The sequence below is a fragment of the Tiliqua scincoides genome, chromosome 5, assembly GCF_035046505.1.
Source record: "Tiliqua scincoides isolate rTilSci1 chromosome 5, rTilSci1.hap2, whole genome shotgun sequence".
Lineage (NCBI taxonomy): Eukaryota > Metazoa > Chordata > Lepidosauria > Squamata > Scincidae > Tiliqua > Tiliqua scincoides.
Window position 1 is genome coordinate 87,875,526 of NC_089825.1, and position 17,415 is coordinate 87,892,940.

The window sequence follows — 17,415 nt, forward strand, 5'->3', positions numbered from 1 at the left end:
CACATGCCCCATTGGCACAGCTGTGTCAGCATGAGAAAGTTGGTTAGGATTATTGGCCTTAGATTGGTGAAGAGATTCTAGCCCTGTGTTCACATAACTTTGGTGCCCTTGTGGAAGAGGGAATAGCAAGACACCAAGCCTGGGGTGTAGCTAGGCCTTTAAAACTTGGACATGGTTAACAACATGCTTTGAAAAAGGTAAATCCTGAAACTAAGATCTTCTGGTCCACAGGTGACAGACCCAGCTCTTCACCTAGTTCCCAACCCCTCCACTATGTTCCTCACAGTTAAACTTTTCAGTACTACTTTTGATACTCTGGAGAATAGCTGTGCATTTTTGTGGTCAGCAATGGAAGAACCTGCAGGGAAAGAAAGGGGGAGAACAGGCCTACAGTCTGTGGTTTCTTTGGATGGCCACCACAATATACAACAATATAGGATGTGATCCAGAGAATTTTACGAGTGCTGAAGTTCCACACATTAAGTAAGTCACAATTTTAAAAGCGATACTGTTGTTTGCTGTTGCCAGTGGCATCGCTAGGGGGTGCTGGGGATGCGGACTGCATCGGGTGACGCGCAAGAGGGGGGGGTGACGCGCACTGGGAGGGTGACATACTAAAATTGCACTGGTTAGGAGTAAAAATTGCACTGGTTAGGAGTAACGCGTAACCAGTAATGCAGTAATCGGGTGACGCGCAAGAGGGGGGGGTGACGCGCACTGGGAGGGTGACATACTAAAATTGCACTGGTTAGGAGTAAAAATTGCACTGGTTAGGAGTAAAATTGCACTGGTTAGGATGTGGAATTTCCAGCAGAATGCAATGCAAAAAATGGGAGTGAAATATCTCCTTTCTATCAAAAGATACTGGCAAACAACCAGAAAATAAAAAATGAATGGAGCCCAATGGAAAGTGAAACTGAGCCGTATCATGGGTTTACTGGTGAGTAGGTGAACGTGCCTTTGTCCATCTGAAAGGGCAGGCTGAGAGGAATCCAACAACACCAGAATGGTCCTGATCCAATGAATGTAGCCCCCCAAAAACACCCGAGAAGGAGGCCCCTCCCTCCAAGCTGGCGAATGTATTGAGCCCTATGGAAAGCGAAACTAAGCCATATAGTTGTGTTTACTCGCAAGTAAGCAAACATGCCTTGGTTCCTGGGCAGTTCAGGCAAAGGGAAATGTGAGGCCACCAGAATGGTCCTGTTTTGATGCAAATGGAGCTCAACAAATGCTCCAGAAGGCAGCCCCCCCCCCCAATAAAAAGAATGAAATAGAGGCTTGACAGGGTAAGGTGAATCTTTTTGTTTTAAGCTGCAATCCTATCCACACTTTCCTGGGAGTAAGCCCCACTGACTATAATGGGACTTACTTCTGAGTAGAAAGGCATAGGATTGGGCTCTCAGACTTGTAAAGCCAGGTGGGTCCTGATAGTGATATGCTTGAAATATAAGAACTTAATTGAACTGGGTACTGGGTAGAGGTACAAATCTTACTGATTCTTTTTTTTTGGGGGGGGGGGTGTTATTGCAGGCAGGCTACAGAGAAAATTCACTTGGTGGAACAGGGCTGGTTTTCCCTTATTTATTCATTCATTCATTCATTCATTCATTCATTTTACTTTAATTTATTTATAATTATTTATTTTAATTTGCTTTATGATGGTTCCTAGACAGATTGTCATTCTAAAAAGTGGGTCCCAGTGCTAAAAGTTTGAGAACTGCTCCAATAAGGTATTAGTAAGTTGATACCCTGGGGGGAGGTGACACCACTAGTGACCAAAATCACAGTTTGCAAAAATAATACCATCATGTTATATATCAATCAATGTGTAATTTCATGCAGAATGTGATGAAACAAATTGTGTTGAAATATCTTTATTCTATCAAAAGGTACAGCAAAAAAAACAACAGTGGGGACGGGGCGATGGTAGATCACCACGCCCACCACCTGGGGCATTGCCCCGCCCACTGCATGGGGGTGATGCGCTGGCCTCCCGCACCGGGTGACGCAAACCCTAGTGATGCCACTGGCTGTTGCTATTCTTTTGTTATTCAAAAATGTATCATTTTACAATATAGTACAATTTTGCACAGCATTCAGTAACATCCTGTTACTGTTATCTATAGGAGTACATGTACACTGAGATGTATCTTGATATCCCATCAATCTGGTCCTAAAATTAATAATTTGGCTTTAAAGTTGTTTGTCATCTCAACATTTCTTTCACCAGATTTGTTAATTTTACTAACTCTGCTACATTCCATACGTTTCCACAGTATTTTGGTTTTTGCTGGGATTCCTGATGACTTCCAACCTGACTTCAACCACAGCCTCCAAACATATTAATCATCAATTCTTGGTCTTCTTTAGCCACTAAGGGTGCAATCCTAACCAACTTTCCAGTACTGACATAGCTGTGCCAATGTGGCATGCGCTGCATCCTGCAGTGGGAGGCAATCTGGGGGGCCTCCTCAAGGTAAGGGCATGTTTGTTATCTTACCTTGGGCCTGCATTGCAGCTAGGTCAGTGCTGGAATATTGGTTAGGATTGCGCCCTAAGTCCTGACAAAAGCATTAATCCATCAAAAAGTAAGTTCTCCTGTTATTTCTTTCAGTAGCTGTGCCATTTCCCCAACTACTTTAACTCAACATGTAGTGTGCTGTGCTTTTAAAAGTTTTTTTAAAATTGCCTCCTCGTTTATTACAGTTTAACACTAGTATAGACCTCTCTGCCTCAAAAGTATGTCATGATAACATGAACTAACTCCAACCCCTACCAACAAATATTACGAGTATTTAATGTGTGAAGATCAGTGTTTTTCAACTAGTGGTACAGGTCGGGTACCACCAGTGATAACTTGAGGTTGTGTCTGGTGGTATTCACAGGGCCCCTGGACACCTGCTGCCTAGCAGTGAGACCAGGAACACAACACAACAAGCAGTGGTAGGATGCCTCAAAAACATGCTTTTCTGTACTCGAAAAATTCTCCCGTCCACCCTGAGCCTCTTACTGGTGTTTGTTGCATTGTGTCTGGCCTCCCAACCAAGAAGTAACTGGCAAGGATGTAATCGCCACTTACTTCCTGTGGTACTTCAAAAAGGTGGACCCATGTGATGTGGTACAGTGGAGCACAAACCTTGAGAACCATTGCTGTAGATCATCATGTATTTGCTATATGACTTACCAGTGAAAGGTGATGTGTAAAGGAAGAGGCATCAAAGAGTCAAACCATAACATCACTAGTGTTTCAAAGTGTTGCCCAAGAGAAAGCATAAAGAAACAATGAAAGGTTGAATTGGAGAAATAAATGTGTATAGTAATAATAACCAGCATTTATGCAGTGGTTTTGGGTTCTTCACATACTGTATCTCGTAGGATGCTGGACTCAATATACCTCTAATCCGATCTAGTAGGTAGAGCTGTCCCTTGGGCAGGGCAACTGGGATGGCTGCCCTGAGCCATGTGCTTTCATGACCAATATAGGGATGTAATAGGAGGGCCCACACTGGTAGAGTTGCCTTGGCCCACACCATGCCTGCACCCTTTTAGAGAAGCATTTCTCAATGTTTGCCCCCGGCCATACCACTTTGCATGGTCCACCAATTGGAAGTACCACTTGAAGTAACCGGCAATGTCATTGCCAGTTACTTCCAGATTGGGAGGCCAGATGTGACACAACAAACACTGGTAAAAGGCTGCAGGTGGATGAGGTGGATGAGTTCCTTTTTCATGGAACTACCTTGAGCTCCTTGGGGAAAGAGTGGTATAAAAATGTGAAAAATAAAAATAAATAAATATAAAGGAAGGTGTCCATGGCATCATGGCGTCATGGCCATCCATGAGGCCAACTGAAGCAATTGCTTCAGGCAGCAGACTTGCTGGGTGCACCTACCTTAGCCTGTCTACTCAGTTTCACTGCTGCTGCTCCTCTTCCTCCTCCTCCTCTCTGGATTGTTAAAGGAAGAGGGGAGTGGAGCAGAACAGAAGCATGGAAGAGAGGAGAGTTGTGGGCTAGAGTGCACTCTCCTTTACTCCTTGAGGCAGTCCAATTCTGCCTCTGCCTCCACGTACCGTTGACTCCTTGCAGAAGAAGGAGATGGTGCCAGAGCTTCAGGCAAGGGGACTGGGCCCTGGACTGCTGCACCTGCTCCTCCTTGCCTACATCTTCTTTCCTAAGCAGAGAAGTCTGGGTGAGAAAGTGGTGGTGGGTGGCAACAGCAACTTTTTTTCCTTCTTCCAGCAGTAGTGGAGGGGGAAGTGGGCTATGGCTGGCCTGATCCTCTTTGAGCAGGAAGAAATTAGAGAACCAACTGAAGTGGTACAGCGGGCCAGAAGGGGACAGTGGGTAATAACACGTTGGGGGGCACCTTTATCAATTTGCTGCTCCCCCCAATTTCCTACACAGCACAAGCCATTTAGTTGGTATCATAGGCCAGGCAGCCCTGATCTTCATAGAAGTTTTGCCCCGTGACCTGAGAAAATCTGGAATCGCCACTGCATCTATCGATTCTTGTTCTCTCATCCCTAGGGCATGCTGCAAGTTCTCAACTAAGGGACTGTGTCACTTTGATTTTTTTTATAGTCCCAGCATTGTCTTCGTATGAAATTCAGAGGCGGTTGCACTATGAGGCACAGCGAACTGCAGATTCTGAGTGTCGTCAATGGTGGTAGAGTGGGAGACTCACAGAACTGGTTTGCCGAACTGCATGTAGAAGGTCCCAGATTCAATCCCTGGCATCTCCAGGTAGGCTTGGGAAGGACCCGGATACTTGGAACTCTGAAGAGCTGTTACCAGTAGGGGTAGGCAATAATGAACTAGCTGAACTGGTGGCTTGGCTCTGTAGGAGACAACTTCAATATACAATCTGTGGGGAAGTTCTCCTGTACAAGCCCCACTAAGGAGTTGCTTTAGAGCTTAATAATGTGGGGTATTATTTTTTCCACACTACCAGTTTTATGGATATTGTTGAGTATAAGAAATTTAGGAAGCCCAAGCAGAAAAGTAATTCAGTAACTCAATACTTGGCATTATTGATTTAAAAATTAATCAGGAACTGAGCTTTTTAAAAAATCCTTCAAAACTAGGTTTCAAAAGCAATATGTGTATCCAGAAATGTTGCCAAGTTTTTGATTTTGTTAAAAATTTCAGTTGGGCTCTGGCTATTTCCCTGCAACAGATGTTGTAGATGCCAGAAAGACATTTGGATTCCCTGTAACAAGGGCTCATCCCTTGTGCACTAAAATAATCATTTGGGAAGTTCTCAAAATGGTTGTGAACTCCAGGGTTAAGTGGAGGCAAGAGCTCAAATAAAAACATACAGTACATTTGTGTATATTCTTTTAAATCACAGCATTGTTTTGTGTTTCCCATAGCAGGAAGTTCCAGGAGCCCTGTTTAATAAAATTAGGTCCGTAGTGAAGAGAGAGCACGGAAGCCATATGGTGTTTAGTTAATTTATGGCGCAATCTTATGCTGGTACAGCCAGGCTGCAGTGGCCTCTGCTGTATCCAGCGCAGGTGAGGAGCAGGCTGAAGTCACCTTGGGATAAGGGAATATTTTCCCCCTCACTGCATGTAACATCCCAGTCTGCCCTATGGGGCTACTTGGATCTGCACCTGCTATTTAGCTGGCACAAATCTGAGCATTCCATGTAGGACTCTGAGGCATGGGAATGAAGGTTAGGATACAGTGTGTGCTGCTGCGGCCAGTCCCACCCTCTCCTGGCCTGTTCCTGCTCATGTTCCACCCTCCTCCCCAGAAACGTTCCCACCCCATTCCTGGAATGGCCTCTCACCACCCTCTCCCACCACCTATGCCACCCGGCGCAAACCTATCTGCTCTGACCAGCATAGGGACGGGATCCTGCCTAGGTGAGCTGGCGCAGGCCTCTGCACTGTTCCAGCCAACTCTTGACTTGGGGCAAACATGCCTTACGGCACATTTGTAGCACTCAAGAACTGGCACAGGGGGCCTGCATTGGTTTGATAGTGCTTAGGATTGGGCTGCCTCAGGTATACTTGTTGAGCAGGCAAATACCATGCAGTTCTAAAGAAACATTGGTTCTTCCCTCCCCCCACAAACAGAATTTCCTTGAAATGCAAGCCTCCCACTCTTAGCCAGGTGTAAAAACACCTCTGGATTTTATCTCTTTGGCAAGCTCCATTCCAAACGTCAGTCTTTTTCTCTCCAGTTCACACCCCAGCAGGTACAGAGTGTTGAGCTGCTGGTAGCCACCAGCTGTTAAACACCATCAATGCTCATCTAAAGCAAGAACCTTGTAACTTTAGTTATTAGCTATACAGAGGTCTAAAGGGAAAAAGGTCAAGGGCAATAACAATATTGCTTCTTACCCTATACTGCCTCGGTGAGAATAACAAAACCCAAATCAACAGAAGGAAGAAGGAATGATAGTAGCAATAATTTATTTAATAGATTCACATCCCACTTTTAAAAATAAAAATTCCAAGGCAGTGTACAAAACAAGGAACAGTTAAATATAAAAGAACAACGCTAAAACAGTAAGATAAAACAAAAATCTATCAGTGTAACACCTTGTAATACCAGCATAAAACTCAGTTAAAAGCTAGGCCAGGGGTCTCCAAATCACGGCCCGGGAGACAGAAGTGGCCTGCGAAGTGCCTCTATCCGGTCCACGGCCAACCTCTGATCCCCTGAGAGCCTCTGGCCCAGTTGCCAAACACAACCAGAGTTGTGCTTGTGGGGGGGGGGGGGGGGTCCCACTTAAATGGGGCGCCATTTAAGAGTGTGTGCTTTATTTCTTGGGCTGTGTTCGTGCTTGGAGAAATCCTGGACATTTGAACCCATTCATTCATTCATTTCAGTCATTAATCTAAGATCCATCTCTAATGTATTTATTTAAATTTTGTATTTAATTTTTTTCCCCTGTCCTTGACACTGTGCCAGATATTTGATGTGGCCCTTCGGCTGAAAAGTTTAGAGACCCCTGAGCTAGGCAAACAAAAACACATTTACATTTTGTTTAAAAACAGCTAGTGTGAGGAGTTGTCATATCTCCTGATAGTGGAAATTCCACAACTGCGGTGCCACCACAGGAAAGGCACTGTCAGTCAAAGCTATCAAACACATCTGAGTAGGGCTGGAGTCACCTATAGACAATGAAAGAAGAGGAAGATACTGAAAGACATGTTGGAGCTCATGAGGTTTCAGGCAGCCCCCCCTACCCGGGTTGTCCTTAAGGGAGTTGCTCTGCTGCTACTACATAAAGGCTATGGACACCAGGGTTGGTCTCAAGAATCTGCAGTGGGCCCTTGGCAGCTGCCCAACCATACAATCCTCTGACATTGAAACAGTGGATGCTTCACACACTACATTTTTAGGTGTGAACCTAACAGTGGCGTAACTGAGGGAGGGGAATGGGGGCAAATGCCCAGGGCACCAGGTGCTTGTGGGGCGGCCGTGACCCAATCCCCTGACACCGGTTTTTCTGCACATTCGGAACCACATTCAAAATCAGAGGAAGTGCACATTGCTTCTGGCCAGCTACCCTGCTGTTCTGAGGACTTCCCTCTTCTCTTCCCATTTCTTTAGAGGGAAGGAATGGCGGGTGGCCCTCAGATCAGTGGGGAACCATTCCTAGAGTGACTGCACTCCTGCAGCCATTCTAGGCATGGTTCCCAACCATATCTGAAGGCTGCCTTCCATTCCTCCCCTAAGGGGAGGATAAGAGGGCAGTCCTCAGAACAGCTGGATAGCCAGCCAGAAGCAACATGTGCCTCCTCTAATTTCAGAATTCTGATGGAGCCTTTTGCACCTTTTCCAGTTTAGGAGCTCTGATGGAGCCTGGGCCGCCTCTTCCCTCACCCCTTCTTTTTCAGAAGGTGGAAAGGAGGTGGTGGCATGCTGGAAGTAACTGTGGAGGCGAAGACATCACCCCGATTACCTCTGGGTTGGGGGGTGGCAAGTGAGGGGTTGGCTCCTGGCAGGAAAATCGCCAGAACCACCATTGTACCTAATATGTTTTAAGTGTGGACATAAAATTGTAGCATGTGAATGTCAGCTCAAGCTTGCAAACACATCTAACATATTCTTGACCGGGCACCGTAACTGGCTGCAGCTCCCTATTTTGTGTCGGCGTGATGAGTTGTACAGAGTTGTGGGCAAACCTAAGTTTACCTCTTTGTGATGTAGCAATTCAGGGCCATTTCACTCAAGGCCCACGGCTTAGATTACGTATTCTCTGTAGCAAGCAGCCCTGTCGTCTCTGAAAACTTAAACCTGTAAGTGACTGATATCATACAAGCAGTACAGCAAGTTGCTGGAACTGCCATGCTGGTGCCTGCTGTCTCATCAAACGCTAGCCTGGCCGTGTGGGTCCTGTCATTTCCGCCTCTATGTTTCAGACAAGGGTGTGGTTTGCTAGTCTCTTCCCTGTGTTGTTTAAATTCTAATGGGAGACACAGTTCTAATTTGTTTGGATACTGAATAACTTAGACACGTTGTGGAGGAAAAAAAAAGTTTTGCAATTTACCAACCTCAGCGATCCATTAAAGTGTCTGAAACGTCCCATTTCTCCCAAGCGCACCGTCTACACCTCCATGTCTCTCCCCCCCCTCCAGTTTCCCGAAAAAGGCTCCAGCACTGCAAAGCCATTTGTCAAACATTCCCACGAGCTCTGCTTGGCTGTATCTGAAAGGACACAGTGCCACTGCAGGGGAAGGTGAACATGAATAAAGGCGCTATGTAAATTGGTGTTTAATCTGCGGAGAAACACCCAGGCTCCAGAGAGCTACTCATCACTCCTCTTAACTGTGATTAACGGATGAATTAAGCAGTACCTTTAACGCTTTCCTCACAGGCTGCAAGATCTACAGCCCAGAATCTTGCAGCCATTACAAAAGGCCTATTCATACAACGCTCTGGGCTCAAGAGCGCCTGCACATTCCTGCACACTCTGACTCGCACCATATGGCAAACCAGCTATATGACCGGCTTGCTGCCACATGTAGGATTTCGTTTTCACCAAGTATGGGGAGCCAGTGTGGTAAAGTGGCCATTAGCTGGTTGATAATGCAAGAATTTCATGACTTAATAAGTCTTAGTACGAGACTTATAATTTTATATTATATTATAATTTTATTATAATATAATTTTATATGTATTATATATATATAATATTATATTATAATAATAATAATTATTATAATTATATAATAATAAAATTTATATATTATATATTATATATAATATAATATATTATCTCGTATTATAATTTTATAATAGTTCCCTATAATAATTCCCTTCAATATAAATATTCTTACACCCCTATGCAGGTCTACTCAGAAATGAATCCCATTATGTTCAATGGGGCCAACTCCCAGAACAGTGTGCATAGGAGTGTAGCCTTAGGGCAGTGTTTTAAAAAATTGTTCAGCCTGCCTTCTTCCAGTGGAATGTACAGCTCCCAGGGGACAACTGCCACCCAGCAGCAAGACCATGACATGATGCTATGATGCTCGAACAAACAACAGAAGGCGGCTTGGGGGGCAGAGCTCAAGCAGTTTTCAAACTCTTGAAAAAGCCCACCCCTTTGTCCTGAGCCTCTCACCGCTGTTTGGAGTATGGCGTTTGGCCCTCCAACCCAGACGTAACTGGCAATGATGTCATCACCAGTTACTTCTGGTGGTACATTGAGGGACAAAAGTTGGAAATGTTTCAGACTTTGAGAGTTGGAGTATCTAATAGGTACCTGAGGGGTGACATAACTAAGATGTACTACAGGGACTGGATAGAGTGGATAGAAAGATGTTCTTTTCCCTCTCACACAACACGGGACCAGGGGACATCCACTAAAATTGAGTGTTGGGAGAGTTAGAACAGACAAAAAAGAAAATAATTTTTTTACCCTGCGTGAAATTAGTCTGTGGAATTAGTCTTGCCACAGGATGTGGTGAAGGCGTCTGGCATAAATGCCTTTAAAAGGGGATTGGACAGATTTCTGGAGGAAAAGTCCATCACAGGTTACAAACCATGATGGGTATGTACAACCTCCTGGTTTTAGAAGTCGGCTACCACAGAATGTCAGGTGCAAGGGAGTGGCAGTAGGATGCAGGTAGTTTGTTGTCTTGTGTGATACAGGAAGCTGGACTAGATGGGCCTTTGACCTGATCCAGTTGGGCTCTTAAACATTTTTTAGTGGTTGGCTTTCCACACTTGTGGTCTCTCTGGGCAATAAGTGTATGGATGTCATAACATTTGCTGATCTTTCCATCTCCAGTTGAACATGGGACTTGTTATAGAAAACATTAGAAAAGAAATCAAGTTTTAATTTCAAACCTAACTAATTTTTGCTGTGAAAATACTGAAAGTGAAATTTTGTATTTGCAAATCAAATTCATGTTTTGAATTGATAAAATATTAACTCAGACTTTTAAAGTTGAGTATCTGGCATCTTTTAATCATTCTAAATTTTTTTTTATTGTGGCACTATCAAATATGACATTTCATAACTTTCAAATATTCAGAACTATCATTGCAAAAATACTTTCGGATTGGCTTTTAGATGTTGTCAGGTATTTATTAGTCAGGTATCCCTGCATGTCAGCTATTAAATAAAGTTGCATATCTGCTATTAAATGCAATCAAATTATTTTGCTTGAGTAACATAATTTGCTTTTTGGGGGCTGCCACTGAAAAGTGTTCAGAAATTTCAGTGGTGTAAAATGCCACTGTCCGGTTGCTGGCTGGAAGTACATTATACTTGGAATACACTATACTCCATTGTTATTCAGTGTTATTTACAGGTACTTGTTCTCTGGTCTCAATTCAAGGGACTGGTTTTAACTTTAAAATTCTGAAACAGAGCTCAGCTTCCCAGGAGTAAGTCAGGGATAGTAATAATCTTACAGGGTTACTGTCAGAATTACATCAAGTTGAAACACTTGGTACGCTCTGAGAATGCTATATAAATGTTAAGTTCTATTGTTCCAATAGGAGCAAATTTGTACCTCCTGTGGAAAATTTGTGGAAGGCTGGATGGGGATGAGTCCTAATTCACATTAAGTCTTCTTCCAAGTCACAGATGTTTGGAGACATACCATGCTCAGGGAAGAGGCTTAGTGGTAGAACACATGCTTTGCAAGTATGTGGTCCTGGGTTCAATAGCTTGCATCTCCAGCTTCCCCCAACAGCTCAATTAGGAAAGGCCCTGGGAGTCAAACTATACATTACATTAAACACCCAGTCTATTGGTTTTTAAAATTGCAAATATCTGCCGCAGGAAGGGCTCATTGATCAAGATTTGAACCACAGTGGGTGGATTACTCATTACCCCTGTGCCACAGTACACACATGTGCAACAGTTGCTGTTTGCCCTGGGAAGGAAGTATTGTTTGACTATTTCCCTCCTGTGACAATAGCAGCTTATAGAGAGAAGATTTTCATCAGGAGTGGGGTGTGGGGATAATGGATTAACCACACATGCAATAGTCTCAATTCTGATCCCCCCCAGTGCTATTTACAATAAAAATAAATAAATGCATGAGGTGTCACATAGCATTTAGCATAGTTTGGCCCTGTAACTCTTGAAGACTCTTAAAGACTTTGCTGAATGAACCAATAGTCTGACTCAGTATAAGACAGCTTGATATTCAGAGGTGAATGAAAGGTCTTCTGCTAGTGCTGAAACCCAAAATTAGTGGGTTTTTCCCACTAATCCCAAGGTGATCAGAATGAAAATGATATATGGGAGTAAGCTGGGTAGTCCCTAGTCCAGGGGTTGACAACCTGCAGCCCACTGGCCAGATCAGCCTGCCACCCGAAGTCTGGCCCATGCAGAAATATTGCCTCCCACCCAAGTCTCTGCACACCTGATAAGGAATGGCAGAGCTGCCTGTATGGGCTTGCTGAGTCCCTGTGCTGCTGCATGGCAGAAGTACTCAGGGCCAAATCTTATTCAACTTTCCAGTGCAGGTGCAGCTGTGCCAACAGGGCATGCACTGCATCCTGTGGTGCTGGGGCAGTTACAAGGGCCCCCTCCAGGGAAGGGAATGTTTGTTCCCTTTCCTCGGGGCTGCATAGTGGCTGCACCAACAGTGGAAAGTTGAATAGGATTGGGCCCTCAGTGAACCTGGGTGGATAACTCCACCATCTCCTGTCTTGTGTGCAGCAAATGGGGGCAGGAGGCAAACCCTCCCAAGCTGAGCTCCATGTGGGCTGCTTCTGGGTGCTCGACAACCCAGAAGTTCAGCTGTCCAACAATGACATCATTGCCAAAGTCTGGCCCCTTCAAAGAAAAAGGTTGGGGACCCCTGCCATAGTCCACTCTCACTTGAGCTACAGGCAAATCACTACTTTTTCCCTCTGACTCAGCCTTCCATCTTCAATATGCACATCACAATACTGGCTAACCTTAACAGGACTGCAGGTCATAAAAACAGTAGTAATACAAAACAGTACTGATAAATGTTAAATAAAAACAATAATTGAAAGCAAAGCAGCTGAAAACACAGTAAACCGCTAAAACCCTGCAGTCGATTAAAAGTATTAGGGCACAATCCTAACCAGGTCTACTCAGAAGTAAGTCCTATTTTGTTCAATGGGGCTTACTCTCAGGAAAGTGCGGTTAGGATTGCAGCCTTAAACTATGAATAGATACTATTAAACTGTTTCTTTCTTTGATCCATCAGTCGGAGTCGTATTTGAGTTTATCAGTTGTTCAAGATGAAGCTTACCCAACTTGAAGCACCCCCCCCCCATGATGCAGGCAGCAGTAGTATAACTGCCCTCTTCCATCCCCCCCTCCTAACCTGCAGTTGGGCTTCTTTAGTGGCTCCTGCAATTATGTTGAGGCTTCTGAGGAATCCTATTTGTGGAGGATGGAAGAGAAGGCAGGTGGATGGCTTCCCCTCTGTGCTGAATGGGTTGAGAAGGTGAGGGAAACAATTTCAGATTCTCCTACCTTAGCATCATGACTGAAAGCAATAGTGTCCAGAGATCACACCCTTCTCCTTTTGCAACCCATCCTGGTGGTGCTGAGGGAGGAGCTTCCAAGCCATTCCTTGGGGATGTGGGGGAGTTAGTGTGTCTGTACCCAAGTGCCGGGGACCCAAATACAGAGCTTGGTCCAAGTGCTCTATTGGAACCTGGTTCAAGAGAGGGGACTGGATTTACAGTAATTCTTCCCTCACCCTTGCAGGACAGCTGATGTGTGCAAATTGCTATTTTTAGAGGCTCTATGCATGCAGTTGAACTGGGAGCCACTGCTACTGCTGGAGACATAGGCCCAAATTTCACTGAAGTGGTAAATCTGTGTGGGCTATACCACTTCAAACTGCAGCAGGTGTGTGTGTGTTGTGACCTAAGAGGATTGAATATGAACCTACGTCACTGTAGAGAATAAAATAACATCCTGGAGAAAAGGCTAGGCTAGAACCTTACCATGCTAGTTTTCTGTGTGGAGGAATTTTGTCATGCGAAGACTCCGACCTCCAGTATAAGTGACACAGCTCAGACCTGTGGCATTGCTATGGGGGTGCAGGGGTGTGTGATCTGCACCAGGTGATGTGCACGGGGGGTGACATCACTACTGGCCAAAATTTTTAAACTCTTGGTATTTTCTAATAATACTATCATGTTATATATTGTTCTGTGTGTAGTTTCATGCAGAATGCAACAAAATAAACAGTGTTTTAATATCTCTATTCTATCAAAAGTTATAGCCAAAAACCAGTGGGGGTGGAGCAATGGAATGGTTGGCAACCTTCAGTCTCGAAAGACTATGGTATAAGTCTACAGCACCTGGTATTCCCATGCAGTCTCCCATCCAAGTACTAACCAGGCCTGACCCTGCTTAGCTTCCAAGATCAGACGAGATCAGGCATGTGCAGGGTCATGTCCACTGTCTGGGGCATTGCTCCTCCCACTGCATGGGAGAAGGTCCATCATGGGGGTGACATGCTGGCCTAGTGAAACCACTGGCCCAGGCATAGGTTTAGTATCTCAGTGAGCAGTCGTAGGCCTTGGTGACTTCAAGCAGAATCTACTGGCATTGGAAGTTGCCTGGCAGAAGCTCTCCCACTCACCATATCTGATTTTTTGCAGAGCTGGCTTTCATTTCACAGGAGAAGTTCAAATCAGTTGTGCGGGAGGAACTTCCCAGTGGACTGTGCCCTTCTTTCATAAGTACTGTCAGAGAATATTGACACGTGTTGGAAGTTATGCTGTACAATGGTGCATATCACGGTCATGTCACTATGTAATGGTTGGTAGATCTTTCAAAACCTGCCAGAATTTTTTGACACAAGGGAGCAAAAGGCGATTGAAAAATCTATTACTCTTTTGGTTAGAGACAAAATGAACTGATCCGCTGAGGTTGATTTAGACATAGCATTTTGTAAAACACAGGAAAGATTCAGATACACAAATATACAGCTGAACTGTATATACCCTATCTATCCCAAATGTCCCATTCATCAAATGTGGGCTTCAGCCCTCGCTGATAGGATTTTATATTAAGGTTGGGAAATCCCATATGAAAGAAGGGCATTTGTGTGTTACGGGAGTTGCACAATCCAAGTCACGGGTATCCCTTGACACTGGCCCAGAGGAGGTAGGTAGAATTTGATCAACGGGCTGGCTTAGTAGTCAGCAATGATGGACAGTCCATCAAACTGTAGGGGAAAAGAAAGGATCATGGCCCATATTTTACTGTGTCATATTGTCGATCGAGAGAACTGTAAGAGAAAGCAAGCTTTGACAGTTCAGCTTCCCTCCCTCTTTTCCATCTCCCCAATCTATTAAAACATACAGGGCTGTCAGGGATATTAAAAGGCCTTGTCACTCCTCCTTAAAATACTCATAAATACCCATTGGATACCAAGTGGTTTCGCCAGAGGGTGGGGGGGAGCGAGGCTGCAGGTGCCTCTGTCAATCTTGGCCTGCTGCCAAGGACTTGTCGTGCAGCCAAGTGGGCAGAAGCCAACGTTGGAGGATGACTCGGTGCTTCTATCAGACTTTGCTAACCCCCCTTTACAAAGGGGGTTAAAAATGTCTCTTGGTCTCCAGTGAGAGAGAGAGAGAGGGTGTGTGCTTTAAGCCGTTTCTGCCCAATGTTGCATATACACAACAGGGACTAAATGTGTACACTTGTGGACCAGGCAAAAATGGGTTAACTTATAGGGCCCAATCCTATCCAACTTTGCAGCACTGGTACTGCTGTATTGCAGTGTTGAGGTGATGCATCCACCACAGGATGCAGTGCATGCCCCATTGGCATGGCTACACCGGCACTGGAAAATTGGAAAAACTGGGCCCTTTACATTTGGTTGAGAGAGATGCAGCATTGCAGGACTCACAATTTAAGAGCTTGTTTTTAGTGCCAGGGCTCATGTGAAATAACAAGAACTCTGAAAATGAACAGTGTATCTTTTCCTCAGGACCTTGCAACTTCAAAACATTCTGCAACAGAGGATAGATGTGCTTTCAAGTGGGTATGGGACCCAAAGCAACTCTATACTACCCTACACTCTGTCTTTAGTCTCTGCAAACCCTAATGGCCCAGAGCAGTGCTTTTCAGCAAGTGGTACTTGGCCTTGTTGCCATGATAACCACAGGGCACTGCCCCACCTGGCCCAAAGCCACTGGAAGTGGAGTTGGCTGAGACAGTGATACATCAGTGGGCAGGATATGGCTGTGCAGCTGTCCAGTCCTTCAAAAGAGACACAGTGGGGAGAGAGGCTATGCTCCACTTGTGGGGTAAGCCCTCCACTCCTGCACACAGCTATTTTCTTCAGTGCCAGAGGTAGTACCCACAAAATGTGGTACTTGGAAAAAGGGTACTTGCAAAAAAATAAAAAAATAAAAATAAAATTGAATAGCCCTGACCCAAAGGAAGGCCAGTTCCCCCCATCCCAGTTCCAAAGTCTAACCCAGCAGCCTATGCAAGGTCCCTTCCAGATCTAAATCTGTTTCACACACTATGCTTTAACTGGTTGTCATTTAAACCATTCTGTAATGCAAAGATAAAAGCTATATTGGCTAGCTAGAACATAATGTTCGTTAAACAGCTTTCTTCTGCATTTGCTCCTTCATGAAACAATTACTTCCCCACTTATGATCATGTTAGGTTTCAGGGGTCTGTTCATAAATCATTTTGTTTATACGTCAGCATTTCTCAATCTGTGGGTCTTGACCCCATGTGAGGTTGGTCATGATGCTATGCCTCTGGTGGCTCCTAGGAATGCTTTGCAGCAGGACTACAAGCACTGTGTTGCAACCCACCACAGAGGATGAAGTGAGTCACAACAGTACAAAGTTTGAGAACCGCTGTATAAGTCCAACATCACTATTTTTGGTAGCAAACACATTGTAAAATATGGGGAGTATTTATAGTACAGTAATCTGCATTGTGCTATCTTACCATAAAAAGCCAACTAACAGCCCAGTCCTATCCCTGGTGGTTCCGCTGGGTGCAGCAGTACTGAAAGTCACCTTGGAGGAAGGGGACTTTCATCCCCTGAGAAAAGCCCCAAGTCCTGCAATAGGGCTTTAAAGACTGCGCTGGCTAGTTTGCCAGCACAGACTTGAGTGTCTCTGTGTCGGGCTTTGCAGCCCAATATGGAGGGTAAGATCTGGTCAACCAGGGAGGAGGAGCAGTCTATCATGTGAGCCCCCTGCCTGCACTATGAAGTGGTACACTTGAGACTCCAGTTTACCATCTCAGAACAAATTTATGTGTAGAAATTTTATTTCTATGAAGAAGGATTAAAAAAATGCAACTTCCCACTGGAAGGCTGAAATGGTATCTATTCCAGAAGCAGTTTTACCATGTGATGAGCTTTTATTTACAAGTCTGAGGGCTAAGCTATATGTGTCACCAGGAGTGACATATGTGCAGCATGACTGCTGCATGATTCTGGGGCAGATCCATTGCCCCTGCTAACATGCAGCCCCCCCCCCCAATAATTAAAAAAAATCCTGCACATGCTTTAACACTAGCGCCTCGCTGCTGCCATCACTGCTACTGCCTCCACTTCCACCACCTCCTCATTCACTCAACTGCTTAGGGGAGTAAAGAGAAGCAAGGCAAGGAAAGGTGAAACAGAGCACGGTGATCTAGAGCTCATCCCTGTCCCTGCCCCCTTAGCACAAGCTCCAGAGCTGCCTCCTTCCTCCACAGTGTCCTGTTGGAAATAACCAGGATGAGCAGAGCATACTGGGAGTTCTGCTCATCCTATTTATTTCGAACAGGATGGCATAGAAAAAGAGGAAGTTTTGGAGCTCGATAAGGAATGGGGATAGGCTCTAGATCGCCACAGTCTGCTTCTCTTTGCCACTTTTCTAAGCAGCTGGGAGGGAGTGGAGGCAGTGAGGAGGCAGTATGGGTGTCAGGAATTTTTTCTTCTTTTTCCTCCACCAATGAGCAAGAATAAGGTTAG

General features: G+C 44.9%; 1 pseudogene; it reads right to left on the bottom strand.

The window, feature by feature from the left end:
• Positions 1-13,765: 13,765 nt before the first annotated feature.
• Positions 13,766-13,882, bottom strand: LOC136654533 (5S ribosomal RNA; annotated as a pseudogene).
• Positions 13,883-17,415: the final 3,533 nt, after the last annotated feature.